This window comes from Ricinus communis, chromosome 8 (genome assembly GCF_019578655.1).
Source record: "Ricinus communis isolate WT05 ecotype wild-type chromosome 8, ASM1957865v1, whole genome shotgun sequence".
Taxonomy (NCBI): Eukaryota; Viridiplantae; Streptophyta; class Magnoliopsida; order Malpighiales; family Euphorbiaceae; genus Ricinus; species Ricinus communis.
In genome coordinates, this window is record NC_063263.1 from 20,600,585 (window position 1) to 20,626,872 (window position 26,288).

The 26,288-nt window shown below is 34.5% G+C and overlaps 1 pseudogene; it reads right to left on the minus strand.

The window, feature by feature from the left end:
- Positions 1 to 24,098, minus strand: LOC107261911 (annotated as a pseudogene).
- Positions 24,099 to 26,288: the final 2,190 nt, after the last annotated feature.

A 26,288-nucleotide genomic window follows, 5' to 3' on the forward strand; every position in this document is an offset into this window, starting at 1 on the left:
TTAACATCCAGATGGAAATATTTTTCTCGTAAGTTTAGGTTTGACATTTGCACACTTAGATTTTGGAGGTCCTTCAATTCCATTATATGTTAAATTAATATAAGCTTGCTCCACCTTTTCACATGGGACGCTACTGCTACAGTTAAGTTGAACAGCTACAATAGTTGCTGAAGAGCCTTTAATATTCTTGAAGCTGATATTGCTAATCTTAACTTTTGATGGAATCTGATAAGATAAAAAAAAAAGAAATAATCGATCAAATCTAGTTTACAACTATGTCTATATATATTCAGAATTCTAAAAGTCTACTTTACTTTTAATTACTTACCTTTGGGTTGCACTGATTCCATGGACAATACAATTGATCTATAATGGTAGGGTTCCACATATTTTCCATTTTAATATCTTCAAAATGCATATCAGATACAGTGCCACCATATGATGCAGGCCAAGTCTTTATTTTCATTCCATTAGTAGTATTGGAGATGGTGCAATTCTTTACAAAAAATCCAGATACTGGTTCTTCATTCTTAAACTTTCCTAAGCTCCCCACACTAATTCCATGTCCGAGTTCGCATCTAACATTAGTGACACATATTTGTTGGCTACCATCACCGAGGGAGATACAGTCATCACCAGTGCTAATATTTGAATCAATAATGTTGATCCCATTTGATCGTCTGATATGAATACTGTAACACCCGGAATTTTTTTTTTATTTTTATATATTTAATAGTGAGTTTTTATTTAAGTTAATTTTAGCTTTATTTTTATTCGGTTTAATTGGAATGATTTAAATACAAATTTTGAATGTTCATGTTAGATAAATAAATGAGTTATTTTCCATATCCAATTAGTTTGATTTTTAAGGAGTAATTAAGTAAACTATTTGAGAAATGATTATATTTTGGTTATTCAATTTTTTTTATAAATGCATATTTATATAAGTAAAATTATATATTGAAAATTTTTGGAAGAAATTATAAAGGATGTTTTTATAAAAGAATTTTGGGAGAATTGGTATTATAATTGATTAGTAGTATTAAATTTTAAGTTGGAAATTGATTATTTAATTTAATTGTGTGTAGGATTTAATTGGAGGATTATTTTGGAATAAGGATTAAAAGTATAATTTTATTTTTATGGGGTTTTAATGGAAATTTGTGAGTTTGGTATTTTCGTAAATAAATATATTGGGGGTATTTTTGTAATTGTGTATTTTCAATAATTCGGATTTGGCCTAAATTAAATAGTTAGGGGCTTAATTGAAAGTCTAAAAAGAAGTTTGGGGGTCAAATTGGAATTCTGCGGGATGAAATTGTAAGTAATTAAGAAAGTTGAGGGACCAAGTTGTAATAAGAAAAAGTTCAGTGGTCAAATGTCAATATTGAAAGGAATGGAAGTCGAGGAAGAAGAAGAGAGGAAGAGAGAGAGAGAGAGAGCCTAAGAAGAAGGAGGAGCTGCGGTGGCGTGCGTCGTCGGGCGGCTGTCTTGGTGGCCAGAAGCGGGGCCTGAAGGGAGGAAAATGGCCGAAGCTTCCTTGCCGCGGCGCTGCGTCGGTGGTCGTTGATCTTGTGCCGATCGACTACTCGGCCTCAGCTTTGTTTTGGCGGCGGCGGTGTCGACGGTGGTGGCCGGAATCGGAAGATCCGGTGGAGAGAGAAAATGGTGGCAGCCGGCGTTTTTGGGTTTTCCAGCGAGATCCGGCGGAGGATGGACGATCGGAGGACATATCCCGACTCTCCTCAGCTCAAGCTTTGCATTGGCACTGGTTTCGTGGCGATCGGGCTTCGTTTGCAAATCGTCGGTCGTGATCGTTCGCAAATCTCTCCGGATGGTCGGGTGTCAGATTAAAAAATCAGAAGCGGGGATCGTCATCAGCGCGTCGTTGTGAGTCCGATGGTGTGTTCGGATCGTCGATCGGACTCCGACGGCCGGAGGCGAGTCGACCAAGCGATCGAGCGTCTCGGTAATTTTCTTTGGCCCGTTAATTTTAGAAATTCTTGGTTTAATTGTGTCTATTGGATTATATTGAGTATTTGATGATTTTTGTGAGTCATAAATAATTGTCAGTTTTGCTTGCCATAGTCGTGTTTTTGTGCTGTGTGGCGGAGTCGGGAAATAGTGAAGTTTGGGGACCCGACTCCTATTGTTTGAATCGTTAAGTATTTGGAGTGTTTTTCTGGCAGGTCCTGGACCCGTTTTTACGGGGGGTAATGTTCGTGTTGTAGGGGAGGTTCTGCCGGATTTTCGGTAGAATTCTCTTGAGTCGAGATTCTTAGACAGTCAGTCCTAGGAGTCTAGACCTAGGATTAAAGATCGATTGTTTCAGCGTTTTGATAAATTGTTTTCCGTGACTAGATTGTCCGTTTGTTCGGCTCGCTCCAACTGAGGCACCGGAGCAGAGCTAGGAGGTCGCCCAATCCTATGAGTTAAAGTCATATATCGCTTATGCACGTGTCATGCATAAAATTTGATTTGCTACTGTGAATATTCATTTGCAATTTTAATTTTTTATTTAATTATTATCATTATTTTCATGATGCTTTTAATTATTATTTAAATATGTTTTTCCTTTATCACCAATTTTAATATTGCATGATGACTCAGGATGGGACGACAGTAGAACATAGGAGTTGGATGAGTGTTCCAATATAATATGAGAGAGATAGGAAAAGGGTAAAGAGGTAAAAATTTTGAGAAAGAAAGATTAGGACTACCACAGTGAGCATCGCCTCTGGGCTTAGTAGAGTGTGGTTACGGGAGTAAAGGTCCCCGGTCGAGCATTGCTCTCGGGCGGCTTATTTGGAAATTTAAGTGACCGGAGGTAAGGTCCCTGGTCGAGCTATGCTCTCTGGGCTCGATCTTATTGGATAAGAGAGCCCGAAAGGCTAAGGCCGAGAGTTAAGTGGCCGATTTGGAGGTAAGGTCCCTAGTCGAGCTTTGCTCTCCGGGGCGCCCGATCTGTTGGAATGAGAGGTTTGAGATGTTAGAGTTGAGGTTAGTTGAGACATAAGTGTTGAAATAAATCGAGATGTTAGAGTTGGGATTAGGGTTATCTGAAGCACTCTATCCCGTTGTATGTGGAATAATTTTTGTTTAAGCATGGCATGACACATATGTCTTAACATGACACGTATGGTTCGCGTGATTTATTAATTATTTTTAAAAATTTAATGAATGTGATATTGAAATGTTTGAAACTGTTTTAGATATATGATTTTAGCTCACTCTAGACCCATACCTCATTTTTAATTTTTCGTGATTAGTCCTCTCGACTCTTATTGATAACTGACTCCTTCATCATCGGGTGATGTATTTGATTTGGTATGTAAATTGGTAAATCTTAGATTCTCCGCAGTAGTAATAGTAGATGTATCAGTTGTAAATTTTCTAAGTTTCAGGTCTCGCCTAGTTCTTCTGGCAGACCGATTAAATTATGTAAAATGTAGCATTTAAGATAATTTGTGGCTTTAATAATATTAATTTGAGATGAGATTTGTTTAAGTCAGTGAGTGTCAGGCTTACTACGGGTTTCGGTGGCCTTACGCCTACCCATTCCCTAGTGCCGGTCACGGGCCCACGGGTGGGGTCGTGACAAATACCATCTGTGTTGGCACTAGTTGAAGGTGCAGTAATTGTAAAGTTTTGATAGGTGAGGTTCTTGCATCCTAAAATATTTACGTGAAAATTCTTGCTCTGAATAGAAGCTATATCTTGGACAATGCTATTGGTGATAAAATTGAACCTTAAACTCTGAGCAATTTTTAAATGAATAAGAAACATATGGAAAAAGTTTTGTTAGTACCATTGTAAAACAATCTTGTAAAATAAAAAATATGTGCAAGATATTGTTTTGATACACTTACAATTGGAAGTGAATTGCATTTAAGATTTTGGGCATAATTATTATTTTTCCAAGCAATTTCTCCTTGCCCATCAAAAGTCCCTCCACCGTTTAATATGAATTAATCAATATATGAAAAGGTAATCCAACTCTTTGTTTTACTATGTGCACTAGGGTCAATTGGTGCCTTTATCGTTCCTTGAACTTGAAACCTTATGGCACCTTTACTGCAATACCCAGAATTTTTATATATTTAATAATGAGTTTCTATTTAAGTTAATTTTAGCTTTATTTTTATTTGGTTTAATTTGAAAAGATTTAATGAAAATTTTAATATTAGTCAATTGAATGAATTACTTTTTCTATACCCAATTAGTTGAAATTTTAAGAATTAATTAAGTAAATTATTTGAAGGGTAGAATATATTTTTTGTTATTCTAATTTTTCCCCAAAGTATATGTATATGTACAAATAAAATTATATATTGAAAACAATTATGGTAGAAATTGTAAGGGATGTTTTTATAAAAGAATTTTGAGAAAATTGGTATTTTAATTGATTAGTGGTATTAAATTTTAAATTGGAAATTTATTTTGGAATAAGGATTGAAAGTATAATTTTATTTTTATGGGGTTTTAATGAAAATTTGTGAGTTTCGTATTTTTGTAAATAAATATGTCGGTCAGAGGTATTTATGTAATGATGTATTTACAATAATTCGGATTTGGCCCAAATTAATTAGTTAAGAGTTTAATTGAAAGGCTAAGAAAAAGTTTAGGGGTTAAATTGGAATTTTGCTGGATGGAATTGTAAGTAATTAAGAAAGTTAAGGGACCAAATTGTAATAAGGAAAAGTTTAGGGGTCAAATGTCGATATTGAAAGAAAGAAAAGAAGGATCGGGGAGAGAGAGTGAGGCGCGGGAAGAAGAAGAAGGAGGCGGGAGGCTGCGACGTCGGTGGCAACCGCCAGGGCGCGAGCTGGTCGACAGTGGCGAGGTGTGCGTGTGACGAGGCTTTGAAGGTCGTTCCGGTCAATCTTGGTGGCGATCGGCTCCTCTCGAAGAGAGCTTTCTTTTGGTAGCAGCGGCGACGCCTGTGGTGGCCGGAGACGGAAGATCCGGTGGAGAGAGAAAGTAGGGGGCAGCCACGTTTTTGGGCATTTTCGGCGAGCTCTGGCGAGCCATGAACGATCAGAGGACGTATCCCGACTCTCCTCAGCTCAAGCTTCGAAATGGCACCGGTTTCGTGGCAATCGGACTTCGTTTGCAAATCGACGGCTGAGATCGTCTACAAATCTCTCGGGACGATCGGGTGTCAGATCGGAAAATCGAAAGTGGGGATCGTCATCAGCGCGTCGTTGTGAGTCCGATGATGTGTTCGGATCGTCGATCGCATTCCGGCGGCTGGAGGCGAGTCGACCGAGCGTCTCGGTAATTATCTCTAGCACGTTAATTTTAGAGTTCTTTGATTTAATTTGTGTCTATTGATTGTGTTGAGTATTTGATGATATTTGTAAGTCAAAAATAATTGTCTGTCAGTTTGCCTGCCTTGTGTTTTGTATTTTGTGTGGCGGAGTCAGGAAAATAGTGAAGTTTGGGGACCCGACTCTCGTTGTTTGAATTGTTGGATATTTGCAGTATTTTTCTGGCAGGTCCTGGACCTGTTTTTACGGGGGATAATGTCCGTGTTGTAGGGGAGGTTCTGCCAAATTTTCGGTAGAATTCTCCCGAGTCGAGATTCTTAGACAATCAATCCTAGGAGTCTAGACCTAGGATTAATGATCGATTGTTTCAGCGTTTTGATAAATTATTTTTCATGACTAGATTGTCCGTTTGTTCGGCTTGCTCCAACCGAGACGCCGGAGCAGAGCTAGGAGGTCGCCCAATTCTGTGAGTTAAAGTCACTTAATCGTTGCACTATTACTAAGTCTGAATTTAATATGCTATTTTGGAAGTTTATGCTTAATATGGTTATTAGTATCGCAACGTAAATAATTTCACTGGATTATTAATTATTGAAGATAATATAAGTATTATTATAGTAATGTTATGATAATACCAAATATTATCAGTTTTCCACATGAGTTGCATGATGTCTTACTCTAAATTTTTAATCGTTATTTTGATATGGTTGAATGACTTCTTTAGACAATAATATTTATTAAATGTGGTGATTGCGATTTGGGAAATGTGGCTTGTAGAACATGCCGCCTGATGGGTTACATCAGGACCGTGTGCGCACCGGTAATGATCATGGACGGGTAATAAGATTTTTATGAGTTCGCCCTAGTCGAGTATGGCTCTCTAGGCTGATTTGAGTAAATTGCGGTAATAAGATTATTATGAGTTTTGCCCTGGTCGAGCATGGCTCTCTGGGCTGATTTGAGTGAGATGCCGGAGTAAAGGACCTTGGTCGAGCTTCACTCTCTGGGCGTTGGCTTATTTGAATATTAAGTGACCGGACTGGAGTAAAGGACCCTGGTTGAGCTTCGCTCTCTGGGCGCCAGTCCTATTGGAATGAGATGCCGGAGTAAAGGTCCCTGGTCGAGTATTGCTCTCTGGGCGCCGGCTTATTTGGATACTTAAGTGACTAGACTGGAGGTAAGGTCCCTGGTCGAGTATTGCTCTCTGGGCGCCAGTCTTATTGGATCAAGAGAGCCAAAATGGCTACTAAAATTTGGGGTTAGAGTTCTACTGAGCCACTCGTCCTGTAACACCCGGAATTTTTATATATTTAATAATGAGTTTTTATTTAAGTTAATTTTAGCTTCATTATTATTGGGTTTAATTTGAAATGATTTAATGAAAAATTTAATATTAATCAAATAAATGAGTTATTTTCTATACCCAATTAGTTTGAAATTTTAAGAAATTATTCAAATAAATTATTTGAGAAATGATTATATTTTGGCTCTTCAAATTTTTCCAAATGCATATTTATATAAGTAAAATTATATATTAGAAAATTTTGGAAGAAATTATAAAGGATGATTTTATAAAAGAATTTTGGGAAAATTGGTATTATAATTGATTAGTAGTATTAAATTTTAAGTTGGAATTTGATTATTTAATTTAATTGTGTGTTAGGACTAAATTGGAAATTTATTTTGGAATAAGGATTGAAAGTATAATGTTATTTTTATGGGGTTTTAATGGAAATTTGTGAGCTTGGTATTTTTGTAAATAAATATGTCGGTCAGGGGTATTTTTGTAATTGTGTATTTTCAATAATTCGGTTTTGGCCCAAATTAAATAGTTAGGGGCTTAATTGAAAGGCTAAAAAGAAGTTTGGGGGTCAAATTGGAATTCTGCGGGATGAAATTGTAAGTAATTAAGAAAGTTGAGGGACCAAGTTGTAATAAGGAAAAGTTCGGGGGCCTAATGTCGATATTGAAAGAAATGGAATCGGAGAGAGAGAGAAGGTAGAGAGAGAGAGAGGGACGATCTCGGTGGCGAGCTCCGGGGGAGGCGTCTTGTTGTGCCTGCAGAGCGTGGCGCGCGTGTGTGGCAAGGCCGTTTGCCGTTCCGGCCTTCCCCGATCTCGGTGGCGATCAGCTCCTTCAGAGAGCTTCCTTTGGCCGGCTTTGGTGGTCGGAGGAGAGTTCGGCGAAGTGGTGGCCGTGTTTTCCGGTTTTTCGGCGAGCTCCTGCGGAGGATGGACGATCGGAGGATGTATCCCGACTCTCCTCATCTCAAGCTTCGCGATGGCACCGGTTTGGTGGCGATCGGGCTACGTTTGCAAATCGACGGCCGTGATCGTCCGTAAATCTCTCCGGACGATCGAGTGTCAGATCCAAAAATCGGAAGTGGGAATCATCGTTAGCACGTCGTTGTGAGTCCAATGGTGTGTCCTGATCGTCGATCGGACTCCGGCGGCCGGAGGCGAGTCGACCGAGCGTCTCGGTAATTTTCTCTGGCCGTTGATCTTAGAAATCCATTGATTTTAAATTTGTGTTTATTGGGTTATATTGAGTATTTGATGATATTTGTGAGTCAAAAATAATTGTTTGTCAGTTTGCCTGCCATAGTCATATTTTTGTGCTGTGTGGCGGAGTCGGGAAATAGTGAAGTTTGGGGACCCGACTCCCGTTGTTTAAATTGTTGGACATTTGGAGTGTTTTTCTGGCAGGTCCTGGACCCGTTTTTACGGGGGGTAATGTTCGTGTTGTAGGGGAGATTCTGCTGAATTTTTGGTAGTTCCTGAGTCGAGATTCTTAGACAGTCAGTCCTAGGAATCTAGACCTAGGATCTATTGTAATTGTTTCATCGTTTTGATAAATTGTTTTCCGTGACTAGATTGTCAGTTCGTTCGGCTCGCTCCTACCGAGGCACCGGAGCAGAGCTAGGAGGTCGCCCAACCTGTGAGTTAAAGTCATATATCGCTTATGCACGTGTCATGCATAAAATTTGATTTGCTACTGTGATTATTCATTTGCAATTTTAATTTTTCATTTAATTATTATCATTATTAATTTTCTGGCAGACCGAAGTATTTATGTAGAATGTAGCTGTTAAGATAAATTATGGCTTTAATAATATTAATTTGAGATGAGATTTGTTTAAATCAGTGAGTGTCAGGCTTACTACGGGTTTCGGTGGCCTTAAGCCTACCCATTCCCTAGTGCCGGTCACGGGCCCACGGGTGGGGTCGTGACACGTCCCGTAAAAGTAGAAATATATTTTTATTTATTTATTTATTATGGTATTTGATTATAATGTGATTTGTATTTACGTGCATGGTTTGATATACTGATTTGAATAATCTATATTTTCTGAGAAGAATGCAATAGTCCCTAGATTATTTGATTTTAACTCACTCTCCGATCTCATTTTCTTGTTTTCAGATTCGTATTAGTCCTCATGACTCTTACTCAAAGAACTGACTTCTTCATCATCGGGTAGTGTTTGATTTGGTATGTCAAATTGTAAAAATCTTAGATTCTCCGCAGTTGCAAGAGTAGAGGTATCAGTTGTAAATTTTATGAGTTTCGGGTCTCGCCTAATTTTTCTGGCAGACCGAAGTAATTATCTAAAATGTAACTATTAAGATAATTTGTGGCTTTAATAATATTAATTTGAGATGAGATTTGTTTGAGTTGTGAGTTTCAGGATTACTACGGGATTCGGTGGCCTTACGCCTACCCATTCCCTAGTGCCGGTCACGGGCCCACAAGTGGGGTCGTGACAAAGTTGGTATCAGAGCTTAGGTTTAGATTTCCTTCAACCTAAGTTAAGATTTTTCTTGGTACTGCGGAGTTAGGATCAAGTCTGTTTTTTGTTTTCATTGACTCTAGTGTCTCAACCTTCACTGTTAGAGAGTCAGTCTTTCCTTTCTCGTGAGCTTGTCTTTGGTGCTATGCTGAGAATGAGCTTTGTAGCAATGGGAAGATCCGAAGCGCGGTAGAATCGTGCCATTTTCATCAAGTGATTAGTGCAGGCGGGCCCTTGGATGCTTCAATTGTTGTTTCGATGGTGGGCACCGCAGTCAGATTTAGTGCAAAGCGAGGTTGCAGTCGTGTCATGGACTGCCTCGTCATCGCATCAGGCATCACCTTATTGAGTAGCGCCGAAGTTAGTGCCTGGGAAGTTGAGTGGATGTCAGAGCTTTATGGTTGATTTTTATGGTTGTAAGAAGCTTAAGAAAGGTGGCAAGAGTATTTTCGGATGCTCGGAATCTAGAGAAACTTAAGTGAACATTATTTATTTTTCTAAGTAGAATAAGTGTTTTAAAAATACAATATTGCGCCCAGTCCCGTGAGAGTGCATTATGGCATTTCACTATTAGGCATGCATAAATTCATTTTAGGGCATGCATCATACATCGTGCATTGCAACCCTTGGTGATAGGGGCATCATCACCCTGGTGCGCGATATTGTAGAATTTCATATAAAGAGAAATGGCTGGAGATTTTATGATTTTACAAAAGTGTTTTTCCAAGATGATAAAGCTTTATCAATGATGATTATAAAGTAAATAAATAAGTAAATTTTTCAAAGTAAATTGTGTTAGCTTGGGAATTCTCTGGATGACGAGCTAAGTTGCTGAGAGAGTAAGTATGTGGAGCTGTAAGCCCCATGTTGGATTATAAAGGAGGCTTTTGGATTTTAGTCAAAGAGGAATCTTATGTCAGGATGGCATGAGTTGTGTCGGTTATGGAAACTAGATGGATGGTATGTCGTGGATGATGTGATGTGGATGTTAAGGATTTTTTTTTGTACGTGCAAGGGACACGTCATTAGGAAGGAAATTTGGTGAATGGATTTTTGGCAGGATCAGAGTTGGCCCTTCTTGTGTGGAAACCCTTGGTTTTGTCGGCAGGTTGGTGAGGTGGCATGTAAGTTGGACTTGCCGCCAAGTATTAGTAATGTTCTCTGAGGTCAAATCCAGTTGTTTGTAAGTCTGAGTTGAGGAAGTGTATTTGCGATCTTTTGCTCGTGTTGAACCCTTAGTGTGTGGAAGCAAGTGAAGATTTGGTTTCCGAGGAGTAGTAAGTGAGGATCGCAGATTTTCAGGTTCGCCAGTTTTGTTTAAGGGTTTTATCGATGAGTCTTGTGGTTGAGTTTAGTTTCTGCCAAGGAAAGTTCTCGAGAAGCCGAGTGGAGATGAGAGATTCCTAATTAGTTTCAGTCTTGAGTGAAGCCCCTTTTCTTTTAAATTCGAGGACGAATTTTTTTTTAGGGGGGGAGAATGTAATACCCGAAATTTTTATATATTTAATAATGAGTTTTTATTTAAGTTAATTTTAGCTTTATTTTTATTTGGTTTAATTTGAAAAGATTTAATGGAAATTTTAATATTAGTCAATTGAATGAATTACTTTTTCTATACCCAATTAGTTGAAATTTTAAGAATTAATTAAGTAAATTATTTGAAGGGTAGAATATATTTTTGGTTATTCTAATTTCTTTCCAATGTATATGTATATGTATAAATAAAATTATATATTGGAAAAATTATGGTAGAAATTGTAAGGGATGTTTTTATAAAAGAATTTTGAGAAAATTGGTATTTTAATTGATTAGTGGTATTAAATTTTAAATTGGAAATTTATTTTGGAATAAGGATTGAAAGTATAATTTTATTTTTATGGGGTTTTAATGGAAATTTGTGAGTTTGGTATTTTTGTAAATAAATATGTCGGTCAGGGGTATTTATGTAATTAAGTATTTACAATAATTCGGATTTGGCCCAAATTAATTAGTTAAGGGTTTAATTGAAAGGCTAAGGAAAAGTTTAGGGGTTAAATTGGAATTTTGCTGGATGGAATTGTAAGTAATTAAGAAAGTTGAGGGACTAAATTGTAATAAGGAAAAGTTCAGGGGTCAAATGTCGATATTGAAAGAAAGAAAAGAAGGATCGGGGAGAGAGAGTGAGGCGTGGGAAGAAGAAGGAGGAGGCGGGAGGCTGCGGTGTGGTGGCAACCGGGCGCGAGGCGAATGTGGCTGCGGCAGCGGTGATCGGCGAGTGTGCGTGTGGGCGGCTTCGGCCGCGATCTTGGTGGCGATCGGCTCCCCTCGAAGAGCTTTCTTTTAGCGGCCTGTGGTGGCGAGAAGATCCGGTGGAGAGAGAAAGTAGGGGGCATCAGCGTTTTTTGGCATTTTCGATGAGCTCCGGCGAGCTATGGACGATCAGAGGACGTATCCCGACTCTCCTCAGCTCAAGCTTCGAAATGGCACCGGTTTTGTGGTGATCGGACTTCGTTTGCAAATCGACGGCCGAGATCGTCTGTAAATCTCTCCGGACCATCGGGTGTCAGATCGGAAAATCGGAAGCGGAGATCGTCATCAGTGCGTTGTTGTGAGTCCGATGATGTGTTCGGATCGTCGATCGGATTCCGGCGGCTGGAGGCGAGTCGACCGAGCGTCTCGGTAATTATCTCTGGCCCGTTAATTTTAGAATTCTTTGATTTAATTTGTGTCTATTGATTGTGTTGAGTATTTGATGATATTTGTGAGTCAAAAATAATTGTCTGTCAGTTTGCCTGCTTCGTGTTTTGTATTTTGTGTGGCGGAGTCGGGAAAATAGTGAAGTTTGGGGACCCGACTCCCGTTGTTTGAATTGTTGGATATTTGCAGTGTTTTTCGCGGTCTGAACTGTTTTCTGGGGTAATGTCCGTGTTGTAGGGAGGTTTTGCCGATTTTCGGTAGAATTCTCCTGAGTCGAGATTCTTAGGCGGTCGATCTAGGAGTCTAGACCTAGGATTAATGATCGATTGTTTCAAACATTTTGATAAATTATTTTCCGTGACTAGATTGTCCATTTGTTCTCACCAACCGAGGAGCTAGAGGAGGTCGCCCAATTTATTTATTGAAGTAGGCGGTGGTGTTTCCATCCAAATTTTTTGCTTCTATTTTTGTCATTTGTTTTGATAGCTTACCTTAAATGAGCAAACCTGTAATACTCGGAAATTCTCTTTAATAATGATTATATTAATAATAATTAATAAATGAGTTTTATTTAAATTAGTTTTATTTTATTTTTATTTGGTTTAATTTGAAATGATTTAATGAAAATTTTAATATTAGACAATTAAATAATTTATTTTTCTATACCCTATTAGTTGGATATTTAAGAAATTTATCAAGTAAATTATTTGAGGAATAAATTATATTTTTAGTTATTCAAATTTTTTCCAAATATATATATATATATGTATATATATATATATATACATATATATATATTGGAGAATTATGAAAGAATTTGTAAAGGGTGTTTTTATAAAAGAATTTTGAGAAAATTGGTATTTTAATTAGCTAGTGGTATTTAATTTTAAGTTGGAAAATATTTAGCAAATTGGCTATTTAATTTAATTGTGTGTTAGGACTAAATTGAAAATTTATTTTGAAATAAGGATTAAAAGTATAATTTTATTATTATGGGTCTTAATGGAAATTGGTAAGTTCGGTATTTTTGTAAATAAATATGTCGGTCAGGGGTATATATATAATTATATATTTTCAATAATTTTAATTTGGCCCAAATTAATTAGTTAAGGGCTTAATTGAATAAAAAGAAGTTTAGGGCTTAATTAGAAATTCTGCAGGATGAAATTGTAAGTAATTAAGAAAGTTGAGGGATCAAGTTGTAATAAGGAAAAATTCAAGGGCCAAATGTCGGTATTGAAAGGAAAGGAATCGGGGAAGAAGGAAAAGGAGAGAGAGAGGAATCGGGGAAGAAGGAAAAGGAGAGAGAGAATCGTGCGGGGATGAGGAGATCGGTCTTCGGGCGTCGGGGCACCAGAGGAGAAGGCTGCTAGTGTCGTGGCCTTGGCGGTAGCGAGCGCAAGAAGGCCGGCTTTGACCCCTTTCTACCGGTAGATCTTGGTGGCGATCGGCTCCCTAGAAGAGAGCTTCCCTTTTGGCGGTAGCGTCAATTTTGGTGGCCGGAGGAGGAGTTAAGTGGCTGGCCGATTTTCGATTTTCCAGAAGCTCCGTGGAGGATGGACGATCGGAGGACGTATGCCGACTCTTCTCAACTCCAGCTTCACAAAGACACCGGTTTCGTGGCGATCGGACTCTGTTTGGGAATCGACGGTCGAGATCGTTCATAAATCTCTCGGGATGATTGGGGGTCAGATCGGAAAATCGGAAGCAGGAATCGTCATCAGCGTGTTGTTTCGAGTCCAATGGTGAGTTCAGATCGTCGATCGGACTCTGGTGGCTGGAGGCGAGTCGACCGAGCGATCGAGCGTTTCCGTAATTTTCTCTGGCTCGTTAATTTTTGGAAATTCTTTGATTTAATTCATGCTTATTATTTTGTGTTGAGTATTTGATATTTGTGAGTCAAAAATTGTCTGTCGGTTTGCCTGCCTCGTGTTTTGTGTTGTGTGGCAGAGTCGGGAAAATAGTGAAGTCTGGGGACCCGACTCCCGTTGCTTGAATTGTTGGATATTTGAAGTGTTTTTCTGGCAGGTCCTGGACCCATTTTTACGGGGGGTAAATGTTCGTGTTGTAGGGGAGGTTCTGCCGGATTTTTGGTAGAATTCTCCCGAATCGGGATTCTTAGACAGTCAGTCCTAGGAGTCTAGACTTAGGATTAATGATCGATTGTTTCAGCATTTTGATAAATTGTTTTTCCGTGATTAGATGATCTATCTATTCGGCTTGCTCCAACTGAGGCCCCGAAGCAGAGCTAGGAGGTTGCTAAATCAGTGAGTTAAAGTCACTTAATCGTTGCACTATTTCTAAGTCTGAATTTAATATGCTATTTTAGAAATTTATGCGTAATATGATGATTAGTACCGCAATATTAATAATTGCACGTTGCTTTACCTTAAATTTTTAATCTTTATTTCAATATGTGTTGAATGATTTCATTAGACAATGATATTTATTAAATGTGATGATTGCGATTTGGGAATGTGGCTTTCGTAGAACATGCCACCTGATGGGTTACATCAAGATTGTGTGCGCACCGGTAATGATCATGGACAAGTAATAAGATTATTATGAGTTTTGCCCTGGTCGAGCATGGCTCTCTGGGCTGATTTGAGTAAATTGCTGGAGGTAAGGTCCCTGGTCGAGCATTGCTCTCTAGGAGCCGGCTTATTTGGATACTTAAATGACTAGACTGGAGGTAAGGTCCCTGGTCGAGCATTGCTCTCTAGGCGCCAGTCTTATTAGAATAAGAAAGCTAAAAGGCTTAGGAAGATAGTGAATATTAAGTGATCGGACTAGAGTTAAGGACCCTGGTCGAGCTTCGCTCTCTGGGCACCAGTCCTATTGGAATGAGATGCCGGAGTAAAGGTCCCTGGTTGAGCATTGCTCTCTGTGCGCCAGCTTATTTGGATACTTAAGTGACCAGACTGGAGGTAAGGTCCCTGGTCGAGCATTGCTCTTTGAGCGCCAGTCTTATTGGATTAAGAGAGCCAAAATGCTACTAGAATTTGGGGTTAGGGTTCTACTGAGCCACTCGTCCCGTAAAAGTAAAAATATATTTTTATTTATCTATTTATTAATTAATTATGGTATGATTATAGTATGATTGGTATTTATGTGTATGGTTGATATACTGATTCGAATAATCTATATTTTCTGTGAAGAATGCAATAGTACCTAGATTATTTAATTTTAGCTCACTCTCGAGACTGACAGTCTCCATTTACTATTTTTCAGATTCGTGACTATTAGTCTTCCTGCGATTCTTACTCAGTAACCCGACTTCTTCATCATCGGGTGGTGTTTGATTTGGTATGTCAAATTGTAAAAATCTTAGATTCTCCGCAGTAGTAATAGTAGAGGTATCAGTGGTAATTTTCTGAGTTTCGGGTCTTGCCTAATTTTTCTAGTAGACCGAAGTAATTATGTAAAATATAACTGTTAAGATAATTTGTGGCTTACATAATATTAATTTGAGATGAGATTTAATTGAGTTAGTAGAATCAGGCTTACTACGGGATTCGGTGGCCTTACGCCTACCCATTCCCTAGTGCCGGTCACGGGCCCACAGGTGGGGTCTTGACAAAACCCAAAGATACCTACCGACTAAGTTATAACTAATTGCTAATGTTGTTTGCTTTTTGATGTCTTTTATTGGTTTCTTTCTTACAATTTGAGTTCTCATAGAATAATATGTAAAAATAATATAATTTTTTTCAAAAAATTATTGTTATTTATTCATATGGATACTAAATATGGTATATCATAATTGGTTGCTTGTGTATATGTACTCTTCAAAGCACATGTGATTTTAATATTTAAGAAATTAACTTTTGCACCATTCTTTCCCAATTTTTTTAGCTCAACTTTATTGTCTGTCATGAAATAGACTCTGTAACCAATTATGTAGATTAAATTATAATTAGAGATTGTACATATCTATGTGATCAAAGTTTTATTCATTTACATTCTTAACATTGCTGGTGTATACGGACAAGATAATTTTTTTAATTAAAATAGATTTTCATTCATAAGATATAAATATAAAACATTATTAAAATATAGACCTCTATTTATTGACACAAGTAAATCCAGAGAGTTTGAGATCAATAAAAGCAGTAAGAAGAGTCATAAGAATATCACCATTTTGATAATTCAGCCCTATCAAAATAAACTAGACCTTAACTCAAACCATTTGACGCGATTAATAGAATGTTTATATTAAGGTCGATAAACTCGTTAGTATATATATACGTATACATACATATACATATACATATATATATATATATATATATATATATATATATATATATATATATATATATATAAACCTACATACAAGTTGCTAAGTAAAAAGAGAAAATATATTTAAAACATTACTTTCATATATATATATATATATATATATATATATAGATTCTTACATTTTCTTATATATAATCTTTTTCTTTTATTTTTTATTTCTTCTTTCTTTCTTCTTCTCTCTTTTTTTTTTCCATTTCTTTCACTCTTTTTTCTTTCTCTATTGTTACTCTTTCTTTATCTCTTTCCATTTTCTTTATCTCTTTCAATATTTTTTTATATTAATCCCGTTCGATTTTTCATTATTATTTTCTTCAAAGCCACCCATGGATGCGTCTTAGAAGTCATAAGAGTTTCTTCCTCAGACCAACCCATCCTTTCTGTTAATCTTGTATCAATCATATATTTTTTCTCATTGATGGAAAGATGTTATATAATACAAGAGTTTAATCTAATCCAAGCAAATAAGGGAATTTACACAATACAAGAGTTTTAACTAATCCCAATAATTAAGGAGATTTACATAATATAAGAGTTCTATTTAATCCTATTATCGAGTGATATACATATTAGAACTATCTCTGTTATGCCCACGTCTTCTCTCTGCAAGTATTCTGATTAAACTTACTCTACTTGCACCATACAACTCTATTAGACATGTTCACATCTTATCTATTTAAGTCAGCTGACTAGATTTATTTTTATATGCACCATAGGCATTCCCACACTTTATCTCTACAGGTCTGTCCATCTTAGTTTTCAATACGCCCCTTGAAGTTAGGGCATGGAGATTTCGAATTCCCAACTCGCCAACTAAAGTTGAAATGGTTTCTTTCCCAAGGCCTTAGTGAAAATATCGGCAACATGATGTTGAGACACAATGTACCAGTAGTAAGAAGGCCTTGTTGGATGCAATCACGAATGAAATGACAATTATTTCAATGTGTTTTATTTGTTCATGATAGACTAGATTATTAGCAATATACATGGCAGCTTGATTGTCGCAATAAAGGTGAATAAAAGAGGGGTGAGGTACATTCACGAAAGAGTAATTATTCCTGAACAGATTATCATATTGGTCTTTAAGGGAAATTTACTACATAGGTACCTCAATAGTAAATTACCTAACAAATCTTGGATTGAAAAATACCTAATAAGTCCTAGAAGGAAAATGACTAGATTGGTCGTTGTGACATAGTTTGAAAATTATTAGAATGGTCCCTAAAGAAAATCACCGCATATGCCCTAAACTATAAATTACTTGACAAGTCCTTGGATAAAAAACTAACCAACTACTCCTTAATGGAAAATTAATGAATTGGTCCATGATGACAAAGTACATGATAAGTCTCTGAATGGACAACTACCTAATAAGCATTAAAGGGAATTATAATATTGTACTGAAAGATTACCATATTGCTCCTAGACGGAGAATTATTGCTTAGGCCCTAGATAGAAAACTGACGACTAGGTCCTTATATGCAAAATTACCAAATAGGACCATAATGGAAAATAATTGAATAGGTCCTTGGATGTAAAATTGCCATGTTGGTGCTTGATAAAATTACCTGACAAGTCCCTGCATGTAACTTTACCACAACAGTCCTGGATATAAAATTACTTGATAGGCTCTGTAATACCCAATTTTTTTTAATAAAGATAATATTAATAATGATTAATAAATGAGTTTTTATTTAAATTAATTTAATTTAATTTTTATTTGGTTTAATTGGAATGATTTAAATGCAATTTTAAATTTTAATGCTAGACAAATAAATGAGTTATTTTCTATATCCAATTAGTTTGATTTTTAAGAAATTAATTAAGTAAATTATTTGAAAAATAAATTATATTTTTGGTTATTCAAAATTTTTCCTCAAATGAATATATTTAGTTAAATTCTATATTTGGGAGTTATGAAAGAAATTGTAAATGATATTTTATAAAAGAATTATTGGAGAAAAGGGTATTTTAATTAGCTAATGTTATTAAATTTTAATTGAAAAATATTTAGCAATTGATTAATTAAATTAATTGTGTGTTAGGATTAAATTGGAAATTTATTTTGGGATAAGGATTAAAAGTATAATTTATTAATATGAAATTTTAATGAAAATTTGTATGTTTGGTATTTTTGTAATTAATTATATCGGTAAGGGCTTTTTGGTTATTTTATATTTAAAAGCAAGGGTAAATATGTAATTGTGTATTTTTAATAATTCTAATTTGGCCCAAATTAAATAGTTAGGGGCTTAATTTAAAATCTAAAGAAAAGTTTAGGAATTAATTGGAATTTTTGTAGGATGAAATTGATAGTAATTAAAAAAGTTGAGGGACCAAAAGGTAAGAGAAAATTTCAGGGACCTAATATCGATATTGGAAGGAAAGAAAGAAAGAAAGAAAGAAAAGAGAAAATAAATCGGGAGGAGAGAGAGAAGGCCGGGGAAGAAGAAGAGAGGCATGCATCCGTGGTATGGCACATCTTGGTGAAACAAAGTGCTTGGCGTTGGCGGAAAGCGGTGGAAAGCGCGAGGAAGAAGTAGCGGCTTCCGGACGCTTTTCCGGCCATTTCCGGCAGCCTTGTCGGCTAATCTCGGTGGCAATCGACTCCCCTCGGCGAGGGCTCTCTTTTTCCATCTCTTTTTGGTATATATATGCTTACTTTCTTTTCTAGTTTTCTTGCTTAAAATTTGTTAAATTGCAACAATATGAATGTGTCTCTTTTACTTTATAATTCTTTTTATAGGAGAAGAAATGAGTTTTATTTATTGAAGTAGGCAGTGGTGTTTCCATGCAAATTTTTTGCTTCTATTTTTGTCATTTGTTTTGATAACTTACCTTAAATGAGCAAACCCAAAGATGTCTATCGACTAAGTTATAACTAATTGCTAATATTGTTTGCTTTTTGATGTCCTTTATTGGTTTCTTTCTTACAATTTGAATTCTCATAGAATAATATGTAAAAATAATACTTTTTTTTTCAAAATATTATTGTTATTTATTCATATGGACACTAAATATGGTATATCGTAATTGATTGCTTGTGTATATGTACTCTTTTTAAAGCACATGTAATTTTAATATTTAAGAAATTAATTTTTTGCACCATTCTTTTCTAGTTTTTTAGCTCAACTTTGCTGGTGTACACGAACAAGATAATTTTTTTTTCAAATTAAAATGAATTTTCATTCATAAGGTTTAAATATAAAATATTATTAAAATATAGACCTCTATTTATTGACACAAGTAAATCCAGAGAGTTTGAGATCAGTAAAGTAGTAAGAAGAGTCATAAGAATATCAACATCATGACAATTCATCCCCATAAAAATAAACTAGACCTTTTCCCGAACCATTTTACGCGATTAATAGAATAGTTTATATTAAAGTTAATAAACTCGTTAATATATATATATATATATATATATATATATATATATATATATATATATATATATAGTTTCAACTAAATAAAATCAAAACATCTTTTAAAGTAAATAAAATGAGATACAAAATTTTGGAATGAAATTAATTTTAAAATAAATTTCTTTTGAATCATAATATGGTGTTTTTAATCTAAATAAAATTCAAATGCATTATATATTATACTGTTACTCACAATTTCTAAGAAATTATAATTGTCATATATATAATTTTTAATTGATGAAATTATTAAAAATCCATTTCTAAATTTGAATTCCACTAGTTAACATCGTAGCAACACTAAAAGTTTAATTTGGTCCGTAATATTTAGTTTTAGAATTTTAACCATAAATGTTACATATATAAATGATTAGATCTAAAATAATAATAAAAAAGATATCGATCTTAAAATAAAATTCAAAACCTAAGATAATAGAAAAAATAAACTAAATATTTAATAATGTAATTATTAAATTATATAACTAATTAATTTCTATGATATACAAAGTTATTCATATTGATAATCATGCAAAAACACAAAAAGACACTAACATGAATAGTAAAATAATCATGAAACTTAACGAATTAAAATAATTTTTTAAGCATACCTTTTGAGAGTTTTTAAAATAAGATTATAAATTATGGTAATGCTATTTCAAAAGCTATATTTTGTGCATTTCCCTCCATCCCTTGGCCTTTAGTTTTATTTCAAGATGGAGATATTGGAAATAGAAATTATAGAATATACGAATGAAAAAATGGCAATTTATATTGGAATGGTTGTGGTCATAAAATAATGACTTTTTATTTATCAGAAGAGAGATCATAAGACATAAAATTAGTACAGGGAGATCATGAGACACAAAATTAACACAATTTCAAAATCAAGAGTTGTTAATAAAATATATAATAATAGAGGAAGTGAATATTGTTATAGTAATATTAATTAACAATTAATATTGTTTTAAAGACGAAAGAGACTTTCACAAAAGTTAAAATTAAGTATTCATTACAATCCAAAGAAATACCGTAAAAATTATAAAAAATCTCAAGTGAGGAGAGAGAAAGTAAGGAATAAAACCTTGCTTTCATATATATACTAGAGATTATCCAACATATTGTGCAAAGATAAATAAAATAATTTTAATTTAATATTAAAACTTGAAATAATTAACTTATATAATCTTAATTATATAAAATCATATAAAGCTTTTAAAAAATCCAATTTTTATAATAAAATGATATAAAACTTTTGATGATAAAATTAGCTTTTAATTAAATTATTTTAAATTAGAGATAAGTACAAAAATATAATTTGTAGTTTTACTATTTTATAATTTTTAGTGTGGTATTTTCTAGTCAGAGATGTATGGTTACAAATCGTGACAAAATATGTATCTTTATATTGAAAAATTTCGATTTGTAAGGATTCAACCACTTTTACTCCTATTAACTATCAATATCATGTTTCCCATATCTAATAAAATGACTTTGGAGCTTAATAACTCTTAATTTTATTATTTGACCGTTAAATCACGGTTTAAGAATTCATTGATCCAGTGAGATTGATTTAACGGTCAAACATTAATGTTTTGAGTTGTTCAGCTCTAAACTCCTATTATCAAATACGAGAAATATGATAATGATGACTGATCAGAATGAAGATAACTAGATCTTGATAATTGATACTTTTCACTGGTGAAATACATTTTTTATCATGAATTTTAACCATACATCTCTTTTTGTCTGAAAAAAATCACACACTGAAAATTATCAAATGGTAAAATTATATATTTAAAATTAAGTACTCACTATAATCCAAAGGAATGCTCTAAAAATCAACGAAAATTCAAGTGAGGAGAGAGAAAGCAAAAGATGAAATCTTGCTTTCATTTATATACAAGACATTAGCTCGCATATTGTGCGGGATTAATAAAATAAATTTAGTTTAATATTAAAAGCTTAAATAATTAATTTATACAATCTTAATTATAAAAATGAAGATAGTTTTGAAAGATCCGTTTTTATAATAAAATTAGATAAAATATTTTACAATAAAATTAGCTTTTAATTATTTTAAATTATAATATAGTACTTTTATTTTTTTTTGGTTTTTAAATAAAATTCAGTCACTTTATATTTCATATTATTGCTCAATAATTTTTTAATATTTTACAATTTATTATATATATATATATATATATAATATTTTAAGTTACTTTATTAGAGTAAAATCACCTTTTTAATTCATTACTTTTTAAATTTTAATAGATTTAAGTTAGATAAATTTAAACTGAAAATTAAATTAATAATCAAATTGCAGTATAAATAATAATAATAATAATAATATTCTAGCATAAACTAGTGGTGTCTACTTTTTAAATTATCAAGCTCATGGAGCTCAACTTTAATGTAAGAATCAAAAGAAATTTAAATAGAAAAGGAAACTATTAAGATTTAAACTACAAAGTCAAACTTTTAGACTTTGATATTACCATATAATATCACTAAGCGACCAGAACAAACATCTCTTATATTTTTGTAGATGAATCAATTAAATTAAATGTCGCTTACCTAGACGCAATGCTTGTCTCCTGAAACGAAGGTCAATATCATAACATTATAAATTTTGAATCTAACCTCACTTTTCTCAGGTGAGCCGCTATCGATCTTATCTCGATGAGAAAATAATTAAACTAAAAGCATATGATAATAATAAATCATCCAAAAAAGGTAGTAAATGGATTAAAATATTAAGCTCAATAAATAGAGAAAAATAATTAAAACTTGTAGCATTATTTTTTTAATAATTAAAGAAAAATGAAAGAGAAAAACACAAGTGAGTAGTGAAAAAGTCTATTTTAGAAATTATGAGTAATTAATTTTAAAAAATAAATTCTAAGTATTAATGGTGGATATTAATTTGATTTTAATAGCTTAAATTTCTTGTGCTAGATGAGAGATTATAATTTGAATATATTCTAACACTTTATAAAACTAAGATTTCTTATAATTTAGATAAATAATGCTTAACTTCGTACAAGTTGCTAAGTAAAAAAGAGAAAATATATTTAAAATATTACTTTCATATATACATATATATATATATATATATATATATATATATATAGATTCTTACATTTTCTTATATATAATCTTTGTCTTTTATTTTTTATTTCTCATTTCTTTCTTCTTCTCTCTTTTTCTTCCATTTCTTTCTCTCTCTTTTCTTTCTCTATTATTACTCTTTCTGTATCTCTTTCCATTTTCTTTATCCCCTTTAATGTTTTCTTATATTAATCCCGTTCAATTTGTCATTATTGTTTTCTTCAAAGCCACTATACATCATGGATGTGTCCTAGAAGTCATAAGAGTTTCTTCCTCAGACCGACCCATCATTTCTCTTAATCTTGTATCAATCATATATTTCTTTCCATTGATGAAAAGATGTTATATAATACAAGAGTTTAGTCTAATCCAAGCAATTAAGGGAATTTACAAAATACAGGTGTAATACCCGCAATTTTTTTTAATAATAATAAAAATATTAGTAATAATTAATAATACGTTTTTATTTAAATTAATTTTATTTTATTTTTATTTGATTTAATTGGGATGATTTAAATAGAATTTTAATGCTAGACAAAATAAGGGAGTATTTTCTATATCTAATTAGTATGATTTTTAAGAAATTAATTAAGTAAATTTTTTAAAAAATAGATTATATTTTTTGTCAATTAATTTTTTTCCTATATTTGAAAGTAATGAAAGGAATAGTAAATAATATTTTTATAAAGAATTTATTGGAGAATGATAAATTTTAATTAGCAAATGGTGTTGATTTTAATTGGAAAATAGTTAGTAAATTGATTAATTAAGTTAATTAAGCGTCAAGATTAAATTGATGATTAATTTTGAAATAAGGGTTAAAAATATAATTTTATTAATATATGGAATTTTAATGAAAATTTGTATGGTTGGTATTTTTATAATTAAATGTGTCCCTAGGGGTATTTCAATAATTTCACATTTAAAAGCAAGGGTAAATAAGTCATTCCATATTTTCAGTAATTCTAATTTAGCCCAAATTAAATAGTTAGGGCTTAATTGAAAAGCTAAAGAAAAGTTTAAGGGTTAATCGAATTGTAGGGTGAAATTGTTAGTGATTAAAAAGTTGAGGGACTAAATGGTAAAGAAGAAAAATTCAGGGACCAAAAGTCAATATAGAAAAGAAAGAAAAAGGAAGGAGATCGGGGTGTCTTGGGAAGAAGGAGAGGGGGAGAAGGACCTTCGGGTGTCGTCCATGGCCGACCATCTAGGGCGCGGCGAAGCTGGCCGGAGGTGCTGCAGGGGTCGACAAGCATGTTGGCGTCAGCGGCAGCAGCTCCAGCAGAGGACGGTGGCGGTAGTGAGCGCAAAAAAAAGCTGCAGCGGCTATCAACGCCATTTAAGGCATTACGACATCAGCGATAGGAGATTTCGGTGGCGATCGACTCCCCTTGGCCTGAGCTTCATTTCGGAGGTGGTGGTGACGCTTTTGGTGGTCGGAGTTGGAAGTTTGCGGTGGAGAGAGAAAGTGGGGGCAGCCAGGATCTTGGGCATTTTTCGACGAGTTCCTGCGAGCTTTGGCCAATCAGAGGACATATTCAGACTTTTCTCAGCTCAAGCTTTCTAATGGCACCGATTTCGCTGCGATCGGACTTCGTTTGATAATCGACGGCGAGATAGTCTGTAAGTCTCTCTAGATGATTGGGAGTCGGATCGGAAGATCGGAAGCTGGAATCATTATCAACATGTTGTTTCGAGTCCGTTGGTGCATTCGGATCGTCGATCGGACTCCGGTGGCTGGAGGCGAGTCGACATAGTGATCAAGCGTCTTGGTAATTCTGTAGCCGTTGATTTTAGAGTTCATTGATAAAATTATGTGTTTATTGAATTGCGTTGAACATTAGAAAAATATTGGGAGCTAAAATAATTAATTGTCAGACCGTCTGCCATTAGTCGTGATTTGTGATGTGTGGCGGAGTTGGGAAAACAATCAAGTGTTGGTGACCCGACTCCGGTTAAAAATAATTGTTGAAATATTTGAAGTATTTTCTGGCAGGTTCTGGACCCATTTTACGGGGGCTAAACGTCCGTGTTTAGGGGAGGTTCTACCGAACTTTTGGTAGAATTTACCCGAGTCAAAATTTTTAGACAGTCAGTCCTATGAGTCTAAGCCTAGGGTTAATTGTTAAATGTTTTACTGATTTAATTGTTTTCATGATTAGATAATTCCGTCAGTTCGACTTGCTCCACCCGAGGCATCGGAGCAAAGCTAGGAGGTTGTCATAACTGTGAGTTAATGTAACACCCGGAATTTTTATATATTTAATAATGAGTTTTTATTTAAGTTAATTTTAGCTTTATTTTTTTATTCGGTTTAATTGGAATGATTTAAATACAAATTTTGAATGTTCATGTTAGATAAATAAATGAATTATTTTTCCATATCCAATTAGTTTGATTTTTAAAGAGTTAATTAAATAAATTATTTGAGGAATAAATTATATTTTTTATTTAGTTATTCAAAATTTTCCCAAATGCATATTTATATAAGTAAAATTATATATTGGAAAATTATGGTAGAAATTGTAAGGGATGTTTTTATAAAAGAATTTTGGAAAAGAATTGTATTATAATTGATTAGTAGTATTAAATTTTAAGTTGGAAATTGATTATTTAATTTAATTGTGTGTTAGGACTAAATTGGAAATTTATTTTGGAATAAGGATTGAAAGTATAATGTTATTTTTATGGGGTTTTAATAGAAATTTGTGAGCTTGGTATTTTTGTAAATAAATATGTCGGTCAGGGGTATTTTTGTAATTGTGTATTTTCAATAATTCGGTTTTGACCCAAATTAAATAGTTAGGGGCTTAATTGAAAGGCTAAAAAGAAGTTTGGGGGTCAAATTGGAATTCTGCAGGATGAAATTGTAAGTAATTAAGAAAGTTGAGGGACCAAATTGCAATAAGAAAAAGTTCGGGGGCCTAATGTCGATATTGAAAGGAATGGAAGTCGAGGAAGAAGAAGAGAGGAAGAGAGAGGCGGAGGAAGGAGTCTGCAATGGCGAGGAGGAAGATGGCCGAAGCTTCCTTGCTGCCGTGCTTCGCGTCGGTGGTCGCTGATCTTGATCGACTCCTCTCGGCCCTCGGCTTTGTTTTGGCGGCGGTCAGTGGTGGCCGGAAACGGAAGATCCGGTGGAGAGAAAATGGTGGCGTTTTGGGTTTTCCGGAGGATGGGCGATTGGAGGACGTATCCCGACTCTCCTCACCAAGCTTCGCGATGGCACTAGTTTCGTGGCGATCGGGCTTCGTTCTGAATCGACGGTCGAGATCGTCCGTAAATTTCTCCCGGATGATCGGGTGTCGGATCGGAAAATCGAAAGCGAGGATCGTCATCGGTAGCGTCGTTGAGTCCGATGGTGTGTTCGGATCGTCGATCGGACTCGCTAGTCGGCCGAGCGATCGAGCGTCTCGGTAATTTTCTTTGGCCCATTAATTTTAGAAATTCTTGGTTTAATTGTGTCTATTGGATTATATTGAGTATTTGATGATTTTTGTGAGTCATAAATAATTGTCAGTTTTGACTGCCATAGTCGTGTTTTTGTGCTGTGTGGCGGAGTCGGAAATAGTGAAGTTTGGGGACCCGACTCCTATTGTTTGAATCGTTAAGTATTTGGAGTGTTTTTCTGGCCGGTCCTGGACCCATTTTTACGGGGGGTAATGTTCGTGTTGTAGGGGAGGTTCTACCGGATTTTCGGTAGAATTCTCCTGAGTCGAGATTCTTAGT